The sequence below is a fragment of the Leiobunum rupestre genome, chromosome 9, assembly GCF_980474605.1.
Source record: "Leiobunum rupestre chromosome 9, qqLeiRupe1.1.hap1, whole genome shotgun sequence".
NCBI lineage: Eukaryota > Metazoa > Arthropoda > Arachnida > Opiliones > Sclerosomatidae > Leiobunum > Leiobunum rupestre.
This window is the reverse complement of record NC_143392.1, coordinates 54396148-54410806: the sequence shown is the minus strand read 5'-3', so window position 1 is coordinate 54410806 and position 14659 is coordinate 54396148. Positions and strand designations below refer to the sequence as shown.

Below are 14659 nucleotides of genomic sequence, written 5' to 3'. Positions count from 1 at the left end.
GACAAAACGCCGACGCTGGCCCCCTTAGAAGTAATTATTTTTGTTTATTATACATTAAAAATATCTAACAGTAGGACATGTCTCCAATGCAACTGGACCCCAAAGCACTACCTTAGTTCATTATAGAAGTGGTAATATTAAAAATGATGTTTTTTTTAATTTCCTATCATTATCCCTAGACAGATTATCTTTCGTGTGCTATTCCTTTTTCATATTAGACCAGACCAATGGTTCGATGGTACGGTAATATAAAACAATGTATACGTAAACGATTTATGTACGTGAGGCATTGTTAGATTAACTTTACACGAAAACGGTTTCCCCTGTTTGGGACAACTTAACCAAATCAGGTAATCATGTATCCGAATGAAAATATCCATAGATAGCGACGTTTATACCTAAAAAATGCATTGCATGATTGACAAACTAATAATTTAATATATGGAAGACCCCTTTCTTTAACCATAAATCAGATGATGACGTGACGCGGCTCTTTGATCGAACCATATAGGGAAAACTTGTTACACACGCCGAAACGCGAGTTATTGAAATGTCTTTTGGTCACGCTTGATATTCAATTGACATTGGACAATTGTTTACGTGAGATGACCCCAAACACGCTTCTTAACGGACGACAGGATATACTTTATTTACTGTTATTAACGTATTGACTATGTTAATATCCAATAAAAAACTAAACTCCCAAATTTCTTCACCACAAAAATAACCTTGAATACACAGTTTCCAATTTATAAATTTTAGGCTTATTATTTACGATTGCTAGGCTTAACAATAAAACTTTACCACGTAATGCACAATGTTTCTCGCGCGTCGTTATTAAAGGTTAAGTGACGGTAATATATAGTTTTTGATGCATTTACATTGTCATAATAATAATCAGCTAGGCCCAAGCCATCTACCGACTTTTAATGCGACGTTTTATGTAAATATATATAAAAATCCTTTAGGGACAAAATGTTTAAAAACAAGCTTGAACATGATATAAAGTAAATATGGCAAATTTCCTAAAAAATAACAAAGATGGCCACTCTTTTCAATACACCCTACAGAACCCGTTTGAATATGAAACATTAAAGATGGCGGCCAAACTTAAGACCACTTGTTGATTAACCCCAAGACGTTACCTAACGGTTATAAAACATACAAATATGCTAATTTTAATAGTTCAGCCACGTGACCTCTAAGACGCTTCCTAACCGTTGACAGGTAATAAAACAGTACGCACCCTACCCATATCAAATATGCCGATTTAATATTCATGTTAATAAACCTTTCATAATTCAGAGCCTATGATTCATACGTTTACATCAATTAAACACATGTTAAATTCCCGCCAAAAATGCTAATGAGTTGTTAACCATATAGCAACCAGGTCAATTACCCCTAACGGTTAACTGGTAATTATAAAGGTTCAAACTTTATAACTAGTAAATACAAACTTTACCTCCCCTCCACTTTTTCATTGATCCTTTTCGCGCTTACCAAACACATGTTACTATACTATCCATATAACAGGTCAATAACCCCTAACGGTAATCCACCTAGTTAAACAATAACACGCTCATTAATATTCACCCTTTTTAAATGACCTTGAACAGGTTGATTGAAAGGTCGACTAATTAACACCTGTTAATCTCATTTATTTTTCAGGTCACGCGCGCGTAACACGCGCCCGAGGGGGGGGGTCGGCAACGCGATTCCCCGTTTCATTCCCCCGCCCCCGTCATGCAGCTGTGGACGCGGTAGCCACGCCCCGCTTGGCTATAAAGACGGGGGTAAACTACTACCATGCTCTAGCCGAAGTTGACGTTCTTCGCCGGGATAATTGCGTTCTCGTCACCATTCTTGATTTCGCTCGCTAAGACTTGTCACGCCTACCTATGGTCTGGGAATGCCGAATGGGTCTCTCGCCGTACGGTGTCTCTTCCGGTTTCACAGGGAGGTCACGGACTGTCGGACATCGCTACCATGTTGCGATCGCTTTCGGTCGTGCGCTCCTTACACGCTCTCTTCGTTCGGGGTCATCCCGTCTCCGCGTTCCTTCGCTATCTGCTTTCAACCAGTACGCGCTTTTTGTCCGCTCTTCCGTGGTCCAATGCCGAACCTCATTTGGCCCACGTCGCGCCGCAGTACTCCGGATTTATCGACTCGTGTCGCTCTCTTCATTCCCGCCACAATGGTCCGATACCTTGGTCGACGATCCTCGACTCGTGGGTCTACGACAAGCTGCTTGAGCCTAACCCGCTGCGGGTCGTCCTGTCGTCTCCTACGGTCAACTGGTGTTCGGTTTGGCGGTCGGTCTCGTTTCCCGGGAGCGTCGGAACTCGATTCGATCTTCTTTGGCGGTTGGCCCACGATGTCTTGCCAACTAGCGATTTTTTGTATCGTCACGCTATGGCGCGGTCGTCGGCTTGTCCTTTTTGCGGGTCGCTGGAAACTGCGGCCCACCTGTTTTTTCATTGCCGCCACAGTCGTGGAATCATCGGACTCGTGGTCTCGACTTTCGGCCTCCGCTTCCTTCCCGTTGACACGGTTCTTCCGGGCACGCCGATTCCTGTTCCTGCTCGCCTCAGGTATGCCTTCCACGTGGTCCTCGCGGAGGTACGTTACCAGCTGTGGCTTTCCCGTAACCGATTTATTTTTGAACGTACTCTCGACTCTTCGGTGGTGGTGCGCGAGCGCGTTCGGTACCATCTCCGCCATCGCATCCGTCTGGACTTCCATCGCTTCGCTCGTCCACTGTTCCTGTCTCGTTGGTGTGATCCCGTTCGGCCGCTGGGGTCCTGGGTTGATGACCTCGACTTTATTTTGCATTCCTAAATTTTTTCGGATTTGATTTTTGCCGCTGAGGGCTTGTAATGTTTCTTGTTCTTTTCAATAAACAATTTTAAGTATGTTCCCAGCTATTTCGCTGAAATATTGGCCGAAAGGCCGTCAAGCGAGTTTTCCCAGCTCTCCAGCTGGTTCCTGCGATGTTGCCTTACCTGCCGTTATCCTGACGTCACTGTTCCTGTTCGTGTTCCTGCTCCTGAAGCTGTCGCTGCTGTTTCCGGTTCCGTTGCTGTTCCAGGCTCCGCTGCTGTTCCTGGTCCTGGTTCGGCTGCTACTTACCTGTCGCTGCTAGTTCCTGGTCTCCTCGCCGGCGCCTCTCGGGGATCGCCCTCTGGTGTTTCGTGGGCCCGTCTCCTATTGTCTCTTGACGTCCGCAGTGGTGGAAGCCATGCCCCCTGCTTCGTCCAGGATATATTCCTGACGTCATAAGAGGGAAAGTCGTCATTGGCTAGTGGATCATTTTGAAGATTCGAACGGATTTGTTTTGTAATTTTTTACCTTAATTGTCGTATATGCAGGATGGTACCGGGAGGTTCGTTGTTTCTCTTCTCCAAGTGCGTATACGTTTACGGTAAATATTAATACAAACTATTAGAGATTTAACTCACCTCGACTCACTTATTGCTAATCAATTTCATATTTTAGAAAATTCTTACCGTAAGCTTCCCATAATTTTAAATCTTAAAGGCTAATTGAAGCTCTCATAAAATTTGATTGAAAAGATTAAAAAATATGACAATTCGCTTAAGAAAGCCAAAGAACTCCCGAATGTTTTGTTATACATATCTCGCTTCCAGAGGGCGCAATGTCGATAGTAGTATCTATCTTACGCTGTGACCGGTAACATTTGGAGGGGACTGTTAAAAGCGGGATGGTTTGGAAAAAACGAGTTTTTGTGTTGCTGATGCCGGGGCGCGTACTACGCGGCAACCATGGTCAATTCGTAGTGCCATATCAATTGACATTTATCTACAGCTGTTCTGGTAAGCGTGCAGGAGGAAACTCCGTATGATCAAGATCTTAATTTTTCTAATTATCGATTAAGCCCGGTTCCATGTTGCCACTTATTAAAAAAAAGACCCAGAGAAAACCGAAGATAAATTATCGCCTTGGAGAACTAGTTAGAAACAGCCCAAAAGAAAATATTTAAAAATACACTAATTTTATTAAAAAGACTCAAATACCGCGTTAATGGAAAAAAGAGGGAGAGAGGAAGAGAGCAGCCACCGGCACGCCGTGTTCCCTGGTGGTCTCCCTCCCAAGAAATGACCCCACTCGACGCGGCTTACCGTCTTTGATGAGTCGAGAACCAATGTATTCCGCGTGATATTACCGTTTACGGCTGAAAACGCTCGATGACCGTCGATCTTTTTGTTTGAAATCAAGAAGTTGCCTTCTTTGGTCAGACGTGATGGTTATACACGCTGTCATCTCCAGCCACGAGCAATCTGCTTAAACATAATTATGAAATATATGAATGCTCAATCTCACTCTTTTTCTTCTTCAACCACCAAAGCCCCCTTGGCCGGTTATCGCTTCTCGGCCTTTTGGCTAAGATCAAAGTGAAGTATCTGTTCCCAGCTATTTCGCTGAAATCTTGGCCGAAAGGCCGTCAAGCGAGTTCTCCAGCTTTTTAGCTAGTTCCTGCTATGCGGTCTTACCTGTCGGTATTCTGACGTGCCTGTTCCTGTTCCTGCTCCTGAAGCTGCCGCCGCTGTTCCTGGTTCCGTTGCTGATCCTGGTGCCGCCGCTGCTTACCTGTCGCTGCTGTTCCGGCTCTCCACGCCTGTATCCTGATTCCTGCCAATACCACTTGACGCTGTTCCTTCCTGGGACTTGCCTTCACCTGACGACCCCCCTAAAGCCATCATGGCTGCAGAGGTGAAAAAACGGACCGCCCGACTCGAAGTTGACGCTGGCTTCTTGGAAATTGCCCGCACCTTCCGGGAAAAACTTGGAGTGGACAGTATTGAAACTCTCTAGCATTTCTGCAGCAAGCTGTCTCTTATGGAGAAATAAACGTTAACAACACTACCTGTAAAATCATAAGTGTCGAGGACGACGGCGTCTGGCTGAGCATTAAACAGCTTCCGCCATGGATACAATGGGACTCAATATTGACTACCTTACGAAAGTACGAAGATATTAAGGCACACCGCCTAGATGAATACAAGGAACTAAAGGGAATTAAAAACGGAGACCGATCGGTAAAAATTAAGATGAATAAAACGATACCTTATGTGCTTTATTTTGGAAGGAGCAGGGCCCTGGTGTATTATACCGGGGTCACGAAAAAGTGCTTCATTTGTGAGCAGGAGGGGCACGTTGCCTCTACGTGCGAAAAAAAGAAAAATCAGACGACAGAGAAACCTGGAACCAAAGACGACTTACCAAAAGATCCTGAAATAACCAGAAGCTCAATACCTACACTTACCAAAGCCTCCACTCAAGACAATAACCTGGAAGAAAAACAAGAAAACCAAATAAGCCAATTACCCATACTTACCGCATCCGACAACTCAAACAGCTCTGAAGGGAGCTGGACGTTGACTACTCCAGAGCCATCCCCAAAGAAACCTCAAGGCTACGCTGAGGCCGTTAAGTCGCCTCAGAGAATGCCAAAACCTGATCTGCCAACACAAAAGGAACCTGAACCAGAAGTGGAAATTTATAACCGCGATTGGGATTTCGCTGTAATGACGAGACCCGAAATCGAAGAGTTCTGCCGCCGAGCCGTAGCATTAACCTCCACGATTAAACCAATCACAGACTGGCGAGACAACACACTAAAGATGGCCGAGAAAGTACTCCTTCATCGTTCCAAAAGAAGGCAAAGTCCCTTAGATGCAAGAGATCCTAAAAAAGGGAAAAATATGTTATAAAATTTAACTTTTAAATTTTGACTTCGCTTTTAGCTCGCTTTTAATTTTACAATGTAAATTTTTATTTTAACGAATGTTCGCGCTAACTTAAATAATTAAAACCGCGAACAATACTGTCATATATGTATAGTTTGTATCAAAACGACATTTTAATAAACTATTAAAAGTATCTGTTCTTATCCGCGGAGAGAGCAGACGTGCGTCCGCATCGCTCCGTCGACGCGGTTTTCTCTCTCGTCTCGCGCGTCGTTGCCTTTTTCAAGGCGGCGGCCGTGTTTTAGTTTTTCATGCCAGGCGCTAAGCCTAGTTTCGCGTTTTGCTTTGTTTTGCGTTACGACGGTATTTGGTGTTTTAATTTCTAACTCCTGCGGGATAGTTTAATTTTGAGGTGTTTACTGACTGCCATTAACATGGCGTCAGAGGAGAGGTCGCGAACAGCGCGATTGATAGCAGACAAAGCTACCAATTACTTCGATGTCGTGAGGGCTATATATGCCCAGGCCGGGAATACTCTTCAGCCCGTGGGAAACGGTAATTTTATAATCACGTTTCTTTAGAAAAGCACCTATGACCAGTTCATGGAAAGGATTTCGAATTACAAGAAGTCGACACCAGCACTCGATGGATCACCATCCGCAACGTACCCAAATACATACAAGCAGCCACGGTATGTACTGCATTGAAACAATATGGGGAAGTTAAAGCCCACGAATTCGAGACGTACAAAGAAGCAGAATTGGCGGGAGTCCGCACCGGCAACCGCCGAGTTAAGATCAAAATGACGAAGCTTGTCCCAAACATCTGGACATTTAACCGTCAAAACTACCTCGTCACGTATTCCGGGGTTAAGCAGCTCTGCTTTGGTTGCCAAAAACCAGGCCACAACAGGGCCAACTGCCCAGACAAAAAGAAAAACTTACCTGAAAACGAGGTTAAGGAAACCGCCCACGTGGAGACGAACAGTACTCCCGACGGCGATATCGCCGGTTTATCAACAGCGACCCCGCCTGCAGCACCCGTCCCCGGCGGTGAAGCCTCGGCCGGTGACGTTTCGGAGATTTTTCTCTCCGCCGACGAGATGGCGAGCCGCGCGTTCACGGAGCAGGAGAAAGGAGAGGCATCCGTGCCTTTATTCGATGCCATCATGTCTGGGACACCGGTTCAAAGCTACGCCAGCGCGCTTTTGACCCCTAAGAAAATGAAACCCGACGGTCAGCAACTTCCCGGCCTTGAACACAACCCGTTCACACCACTCAAGAGACAGAACAAGTCATCTCTCCTGATCGGTCAAACCACACCGAGCTGTGAAAACGAAGTCACCAAGAACCCATCTAGAAATTCAGAGAACTCTCACGGCAGCGACTCGGATGGCGAGATAAGATTTTAATTCGTTTTTATTTAGTTTCATTCCTTTCCGGTCATAGTGAACTGTTTACCTTTAATACTAGTAATCTTTAATTTAAATTTAATGTCCAAACGTTTACTAAATTTTTCCACTTTTAACTGTAACGGTTTGAGAAGCAGACTCAAGGCTGTGGACACTGCCGCTTTTGTCAGTGCCCACGGTCTAGATTTCGTTTTTCTACAAGAAACTCACTGATTAAACACGGATAACTGGCTCACGATCCGGTCTCTTTTCACCGGTTATAAAGTCTTTTATTCTGTTGCCATTTCCGCCTCTAGTTGTGGTTCGGCCATCTTGGTTCGTGACGTTTTCGCGTCCTCTGTCACTGGTTTCCGGTGTGACATCCAGGGACGTGTCGTGAGTCTGAACGTTCGCGTCCAAGACCAATTATTCCGTCTCGTATCGCTTTACGCGCCGTGTCGGCCAATACAACGCCTCGCGTTTTTCGAAAACCTGCCGAATTTTTTCGGAGGGAAGTTTGACCGTCTCGTACTCGGCGGTGACTTCAACTGCGTTTTAGACGCCAATCTTGATCGTGACGCCCTTCCGCTTGGTCCCCCAGACCTCAGCGCTTCTACCTTAGCCTCGGTCGTAACCGACTGGAACCTTCGTGACGCATGGCGTCAACTGCACCCGACCGCCAGGGCCTATTCTTGGCACTCCAACCACGCCAATTCACGCTTACACACTTTCTTCGTGTCTATCAACGACACCATTGTCCCGCAGTGCGCTGATATTTTGTCTTTACGGCATATTTCGGACCACGATGCCGTCCTATTGTCCGTTTGCGTTTCGCCACCGCGCCAGCGTGGTCCGAGTGTCTGGCGCCTTAACACCGCCATTTTGACCGACGGCGACCGGGAAACCCACAAGGCCGCGCTCCGTCATATTTTAGCCAAAGTTGACTCTGTTTCCGCCTTAGAAACTGCCAAGTTAGAGTGCGCGCGTTATTTCCGTCACGTCGGGAAAAATCGCGCGGCGAAACACCGCCAAGAGACGGCGTTCCTTAGATGGGCACTCCAAAAGGTTTCTCGGGTTACACCGGAAACTACCATGACTGTAGCGGCTAAGGAAGAGGTCCTGTCCCTTCTTCGCGCTGAATACATACGCATTTCCGCGTATGGAACGCCAAATGTGTCACAATTTGCCCAAAGTATGCGCATTGGAAAATTCGGCGCGCAAAATCGCGTTCTCCAATCCGGCACAGAAAACAAGTTTTTAACCAATCAAATGCGTAAAATGTTTGCGTGCAAAAATATTTCGATGCGTGTCAAAATATTTCGGAGGGTTATTTAAAAATACCGAGTCTTTTTAACGCGCAAGGCCTGTAAGCCAATGAATTTTAACTTTACATATCAAAATTTAAATTCAACCAATTAGGTTTGAATTGAACGTAGAGGCGGAGTTTAGCGAGAGTAGAAAACATTTCAGCACGCCAAAACTTTTAGCGCGCAAAATTGGTTTCTTGCGGGTTAATTTCTTCAATGTCATTTGCACTTTCCCATTGGTTGATATTTGTAAACGAGCACGCTATTGGCTTATTTAGGACACGCCCAATTTTTGAAATTAAAATTTTGGCAGGTGCGCAAGATTCTAACGCGCTAAATTTTCACCCGTTAATAATATTTTTGGCGAGTGCAAAATGTTACATTTTGCATTTCATAACGCGACAAAAGCAAAATTTAACGCGTTATATTTTGTTTCGACGCGCAAAAAAATCGCGGTCATCAAAATATTTCGACGCGCTGAAAAAAAACAACGCGCCAATTCCAGAAGCCGCGCGTCAAAACTCGCTTCCGGCGTGCAAGAAACTCGCTTCCGGCGCGCAAGAAACTCTCTTCCGGTGCGCAAGAAAATCGCTTCCGGCACGTAATTAAATGTGGAATTTATTTTAGAGATTCGAAAAATAAAGCGCGAAAATAAAGATTCTCTTTAGTAGTTGTTTAGATAGTTATATAAAAGATGTCGCTTATTTTTCATTTAACCTAATAACTTAAAAAACAGTGTCTGATAATTAAGATATATTTCAAACTTTCAATAAAAATCATTATCAAACCATAAAAATACTAAAAGTACGGAAAAACTTGTACTTAATTCGTGAATGATCTTTAAAAGCTGAAGGGGATCGTACGAAGCACTAAATGTGGTAAGGGCCTTTCGCTAATAAAAAAAAGTTCAAAATCAAATTTCATGGGAATATTACCTCCTGTCAATTTTGAGGGAAAATTTGACCAAAAGTTAACTAATAATAGCTAGAAATAATAAAACAAAAATATTGCGAACAAAATAATCATATTTTTGAGATTATAAAATTATTACAAATGAAAAACACATGGTAATATTTTTAAAGGGACTACCTCACGACCATTATTAAATTAAATAATTTTTAGAGACTCGATTTTAACGCTTAAAAAGTGGGTAGATGTCACTTCTTTAAAACCAAAATACACAAGAACAAATTTGAATACAATAAAAGCCCACATCAAGTACAGTCTTTTGACACCAAAAAATATTTTTTTTAAAAATCAGGTATTTTTGGTATCGGCAATCAAACTTTTTTTAAATTTAATTTCCATGAAATACCTTGCCAAAATTTCACGATGGACCTACTTTATCTCCATGTCCAAACCAACGCGTTCTGCTAAACCCAGATTTGGTCGAAGTTTAAATCTAAATTTAATTTTAGTTTAAGAAATTTTATATGATAGAATTTAAAACATAAAGTTGTTAACTGATTTCATACTTTGGCCAATTACAATTGGTTGGCGTTTTAAGGCGTGAGATTTTATGGCAATTAGAATGATTGAATTGTGATTCGAATGATTGAATTCGTTATAAGACTGAATAAATCATGATTAGAGTTATCGAATCGTGATTAGAACAATTGATTGAATCGTGATTAAAACATTTGATTGAATCGTGATTAGAACATTTGATTGAATCGTGATTAGAACATTTGATTGAATCATGATTAGAACATTTGATTGAATCGTGATTAGAACATTTGTTTGAATCGTGATTAGAACATTTGATTGAATCGTGATTAGAACATTTGATTGAATCGTGATTAGAACATTTGATTGAATCGTGATTAGAATTATCGAATTGTGATTAGAATCATTAGATTGACTGAATTGTTATAAGGTTTATTGATTTGTGATTTGATTAAATCGTGGTTAGGATTACTTCAATTGTTGGTACGTTTTTGAATTGTAATGTTTTGAATAAAACGTGGCTATAGTGAATTGGAAACGTAATTTCATTGATGAAATCGTGATTAGAGTAATTAAATCGCGATTCGAATGTATGACTCTTGATAATAATCATTTTAACGCACCCGAAACGGAAGTAAGCTGCCTTTCAACTCAAACTCTGATGGCAAACAGGCTTACTACGCAAAAGATTTTTTTAAATTCCGCCAGGGTTGTTATAGAGTAATGTCGAGCCGTCACTAGCGAGAATCTTGTACAGGCCTTGATTCTCGTATTCCGAATCGAAGGAATCCGTGATGGAATTTCGAGAATCTAATATGATTATTCCAAATTTACGAATCATATAAAATCATTCCCCATTTTCCCGTGTTAAAGGGAGTATAACTTCTGTTGTTTGGAACACCTAGGGTTCTTTTCTTCACCACTCTGCCTTGGTTTCAGATATTTTTGGTGCTGTTTAGTGGTTTTGGGGGAGGGGCGGGGGGGGGGTTAAATAAAACGCCTTAATGGTTATATTCCCTTTAAGGAGGAAGAGTACTATGGTCATTGCCTACTTTATCTCTAGTTCGTGTAGTACTCTTCTATCTTTGTGTTGACACTTAATTATAAACAACTAATAATAACTAAAATAAATTTGGCAATCTGAAATTGAATAACCCCGGAACTAAACAAGTTGAGAATTTCCCGATAATTCAGCCAGGAAGGACGTTAGATACCGTTAACTACTGATCTTGGAATTACCAAAATTATTTTGAGCACTATATGTTCGATCAGTCGGACGAAATATATAATTACAGAATGGATAAATATTTAAATTAAAACGTTCTATTAGAACTAGAAACTGATTGACTGACCGGTTAATTACTAAAGATTACTGCCTTTAGGGAAATATCAGAAATGTTTTATCTTTTGAAGAAAATAATTTGGGAACTTCGAATACCGATTGCTAAAAGACTACTGTTAGAAGCAATGTTATTCCTACGAAACGTGCCCAAGGCCAGACGACCAAAAGTATAACAGCAAATTCGCAAGAGAAAGTGGAAACAAGGAATTTCTCTGAACAAAAGGAGAGAGTTCTCCGATCATGATTAAATCGGATTTAATCAATATAATCATGAATAATCACGATTTAATCATTCAATCAATATCAAGATAATCACGATTCAATCATTCAATCAAGATCAAGATCTAATCAAAATAATCACGATTCAATCATTCAATCAAGATCAAGATCTAATCAAAATAATCACTATTCAATCATTCAATCAAGATCAAGATCTAATCAAAATAATCACGATTTAATCATTCAATCAATATCAAGATAATCACGATTTAATCATTCAATCAATATCAAGATAATCACGATTCAATCATTAAATCAAGATCAAGATCTAATCAAAATATTCACGATTTAATCATTCATTTAAGATCAAGATCTAATAAAAATAATCACGATTTAATCATTCAATTAATTAAGATCAAGATCTAATCAAAATAATAACGATTAAAGTATTCGAAACATTTCAATCATTTTAATCATGATCTAATCTTTAATCATGATTAAATCAGATTTACTGAAAGAAGGTACCATAAAGCGTTCGCACGTGCATAAGTTCTCGGAACTGGACTTCCCGTAATCCGTCAATTGTTCGCACCGAAGAAAATTATTGGTATCTCACCCCCCTAGGTGATCAGAAAACCGGAGGCGAACATCTTCGAGGTCCGCCTCCGGTTTTTTCGTCCGTCTTTTCGCTGAGCGTTCGGACTGTAAAAATGCTCACCTAGGAGGGTTATTTGACTATCCTAGGTTACCCTAGCTTCTCCGTGCGATCAGGAAGCGAAAGATAGGGGACATTTGACATAAGAGATGAATTGGGAATAGCTTTCGAGGTCGAGGTCGGGGGTGGGGTTCGAAGTAATTCGAAGAAATGGGCGAGGAAAGGAGTCCGAAAAAGGTTATTTTTAGACCCCTTGTAAATTATATGCAAAGATTATAAACTATAGAGTAGTATCAGTGCGACGTCACGCTACGCCATCCATGCTTTTTTCTATAGAGAAAAAAAACCGCCAAAAAAGGCGGCCATGGTCAAAGCTACGGAGTGACATTACCGCATTCCAGGGTTCAGTCACTTCGAAAGATTGTGTACAAGATTCCAAATCAAGGAATCCATGATCCATGATCCATGATTCTTAGATTCTACTGTGATTCTGGAAAAACGATTTTCGAACTTTGAATCCGCGATTCCTATATACTCCTGGTTGATTCTCTATATTTCATTAGATTCCACTTCCTATTCCGTTATTTCCACTATAGATTCCATGATTCTTTAACTGACTCTTTGATTCTTAGATTCTACAACGTTCCAGTAGTAATATATATTATTTGAAATCGATTTTTAAACTATTAAATTAAAAGCAAACCGGCTTCATATTTTGGTATTTTGTAGTCGGCTTATCGTTTTAGGAAAATTTTCTATTTTTGCTAATAATGTGAGCTTTTCAAAATTTAATGTAATCAATGTTAAATTTTCGTAAAATAATTTATGGTTTTTAAACAACTTTTTATAATTTTTATTTAAATTTACTAAATAAAGGTAATGTTAAGCTTTAGCTAGCTTTATACGCATCTGGGTACTTTAGTTTAAAAACCTCGTAACATCAATAATTAAGATCCGAGAAAATCAACTTTGAAACTGATTTCTATATGATATATATTATAGCTCTAGTTCACAATACAGATGTATTATAAGTTTCATATTTATTATACGTTTATTGTTAAAATGCGCAATTAAATATAGAGGTCGGGGATGGTTAGCTTTTATTCAATAGATAAAGCTCTCAAAATTATTCGGAAAATGTTTTGATCAAGTAATTTATATTTCTGTATTATCCGATTAATTTTTTGATAAATTTGTAAAATTAATCGGAAAAACGACGTTTTTTTCTAGTGTTGTAAGTCGGAAAATTTTCCGGAAAATTACCGAGGCCTTTTTTCCGGAAAATTTTCCGTATTTTTCCGAAAAATATTAAAAACGTTTTCATTCCATGATTAGTCTAATATTGTTTGCAAATTTAAATAAAGCGGCATTTTCACCTCATTTTTTCTAATCTAAAAGTAAAACTAAACCTCTAGACTAGCTTTAAACAGATTAACAATGTAACACTATTAATGTTTTGTAGTATGTTTACTGATATTAGTCATTTTAAATCGATAAAAAGTTTAAAACATTAAAAACCCTTGAAAAGTAATTTATGTTTAAATTTTTTATTTTTCGGATTTGCGGAATAATTTTCTGGAAATTTTTCCGCATTTTATTTTTCCGGAAAATTAACAACCCTATTTTTTTCGATAAAAAGCTCAAATTTTACGAATAATACATTTTTTAAATCATTTTCCGAAATATTAACCGGTAAATTTCTTTGTTTACATTTTTTTCCCGAAAAAAATCAATTTGAACATGGCTAATGATTACCCGTCCCCGACCTCTAATTAAATAGTTTAAAGATTTCATTTCTTTTGTTTTTTTAGTCCAGTCTGTACTGTCACAAAAAACACATTCGTGTCCATGGAATTTAAAAAGTGGACACTCGACGGAAATATGTTCTATATATGTCCTAGTAATTTTTCAAGTTTACATTTTTAAATCTTTAACCTAAAAGTATCGCAGAATAATTTCAAATACATATTTTAATAGGTATTTGACTAAGGCACAACCCTCTATGTTTTAAATGTAGTTAGTAATTAAGGAAATAGTTAATTTCAACTGGATACGTTAAGAAATATAGTCGAAATAAATTCGGACGTTCCTTCATTTTTTTCATGTTGAAAGATGCGAAAAAGGCTTGAAACGATTTTAATTAAAGTTCCTTCATCTCTTTGTTAAGATATTGAGGGTTCTTGAGCATTGTTTTTAGTATTAAACCGTGATAAGAACCGCGTAAGATCAAAAATGTAATTTGAACTAATTTCTACATTTTCCCTTCCCCTTTTACCCGCATTGTTCCACCCCGATTGTACGAGATTTTCTTTAAACAACTGCCTATAAAACGATACCTTCAATTTCATCATGTGATGTTCCTTTTAAGAGATATGGGAACATTTTGGTTCAATAGGGGTGAAAATTCGAGAAAAAGCTGAGAGTTTTTAAATTTTTGCCACCTTTCCGCCCCTTTTGCCCAACTCTGAACATAATTGGTTGTTCCTTAGTCAAATACCTATACAACGATATATTTGAAATTATTGTACATTGCTCCTATCAAACGCTACGGAGACGTTTAGGTTAGAGGGGGTAAAAATTCAATTTTCG

The 14659-nt window shown here is 40.0% G+C and overlaps 1 pseudogene; it reads left to right on the top strand.

The window, feature by feature from the left end:
- The first annotated feature begins 4384 nt into the window (after positions 1-4384).
- On the top strand, positions 4385-4487 carry LOC149930924 (U2 spliceosomal RNA; annotated as a pseudogene).
- Positions 4488-14659: the final 10172 nt, after the last annotated feature.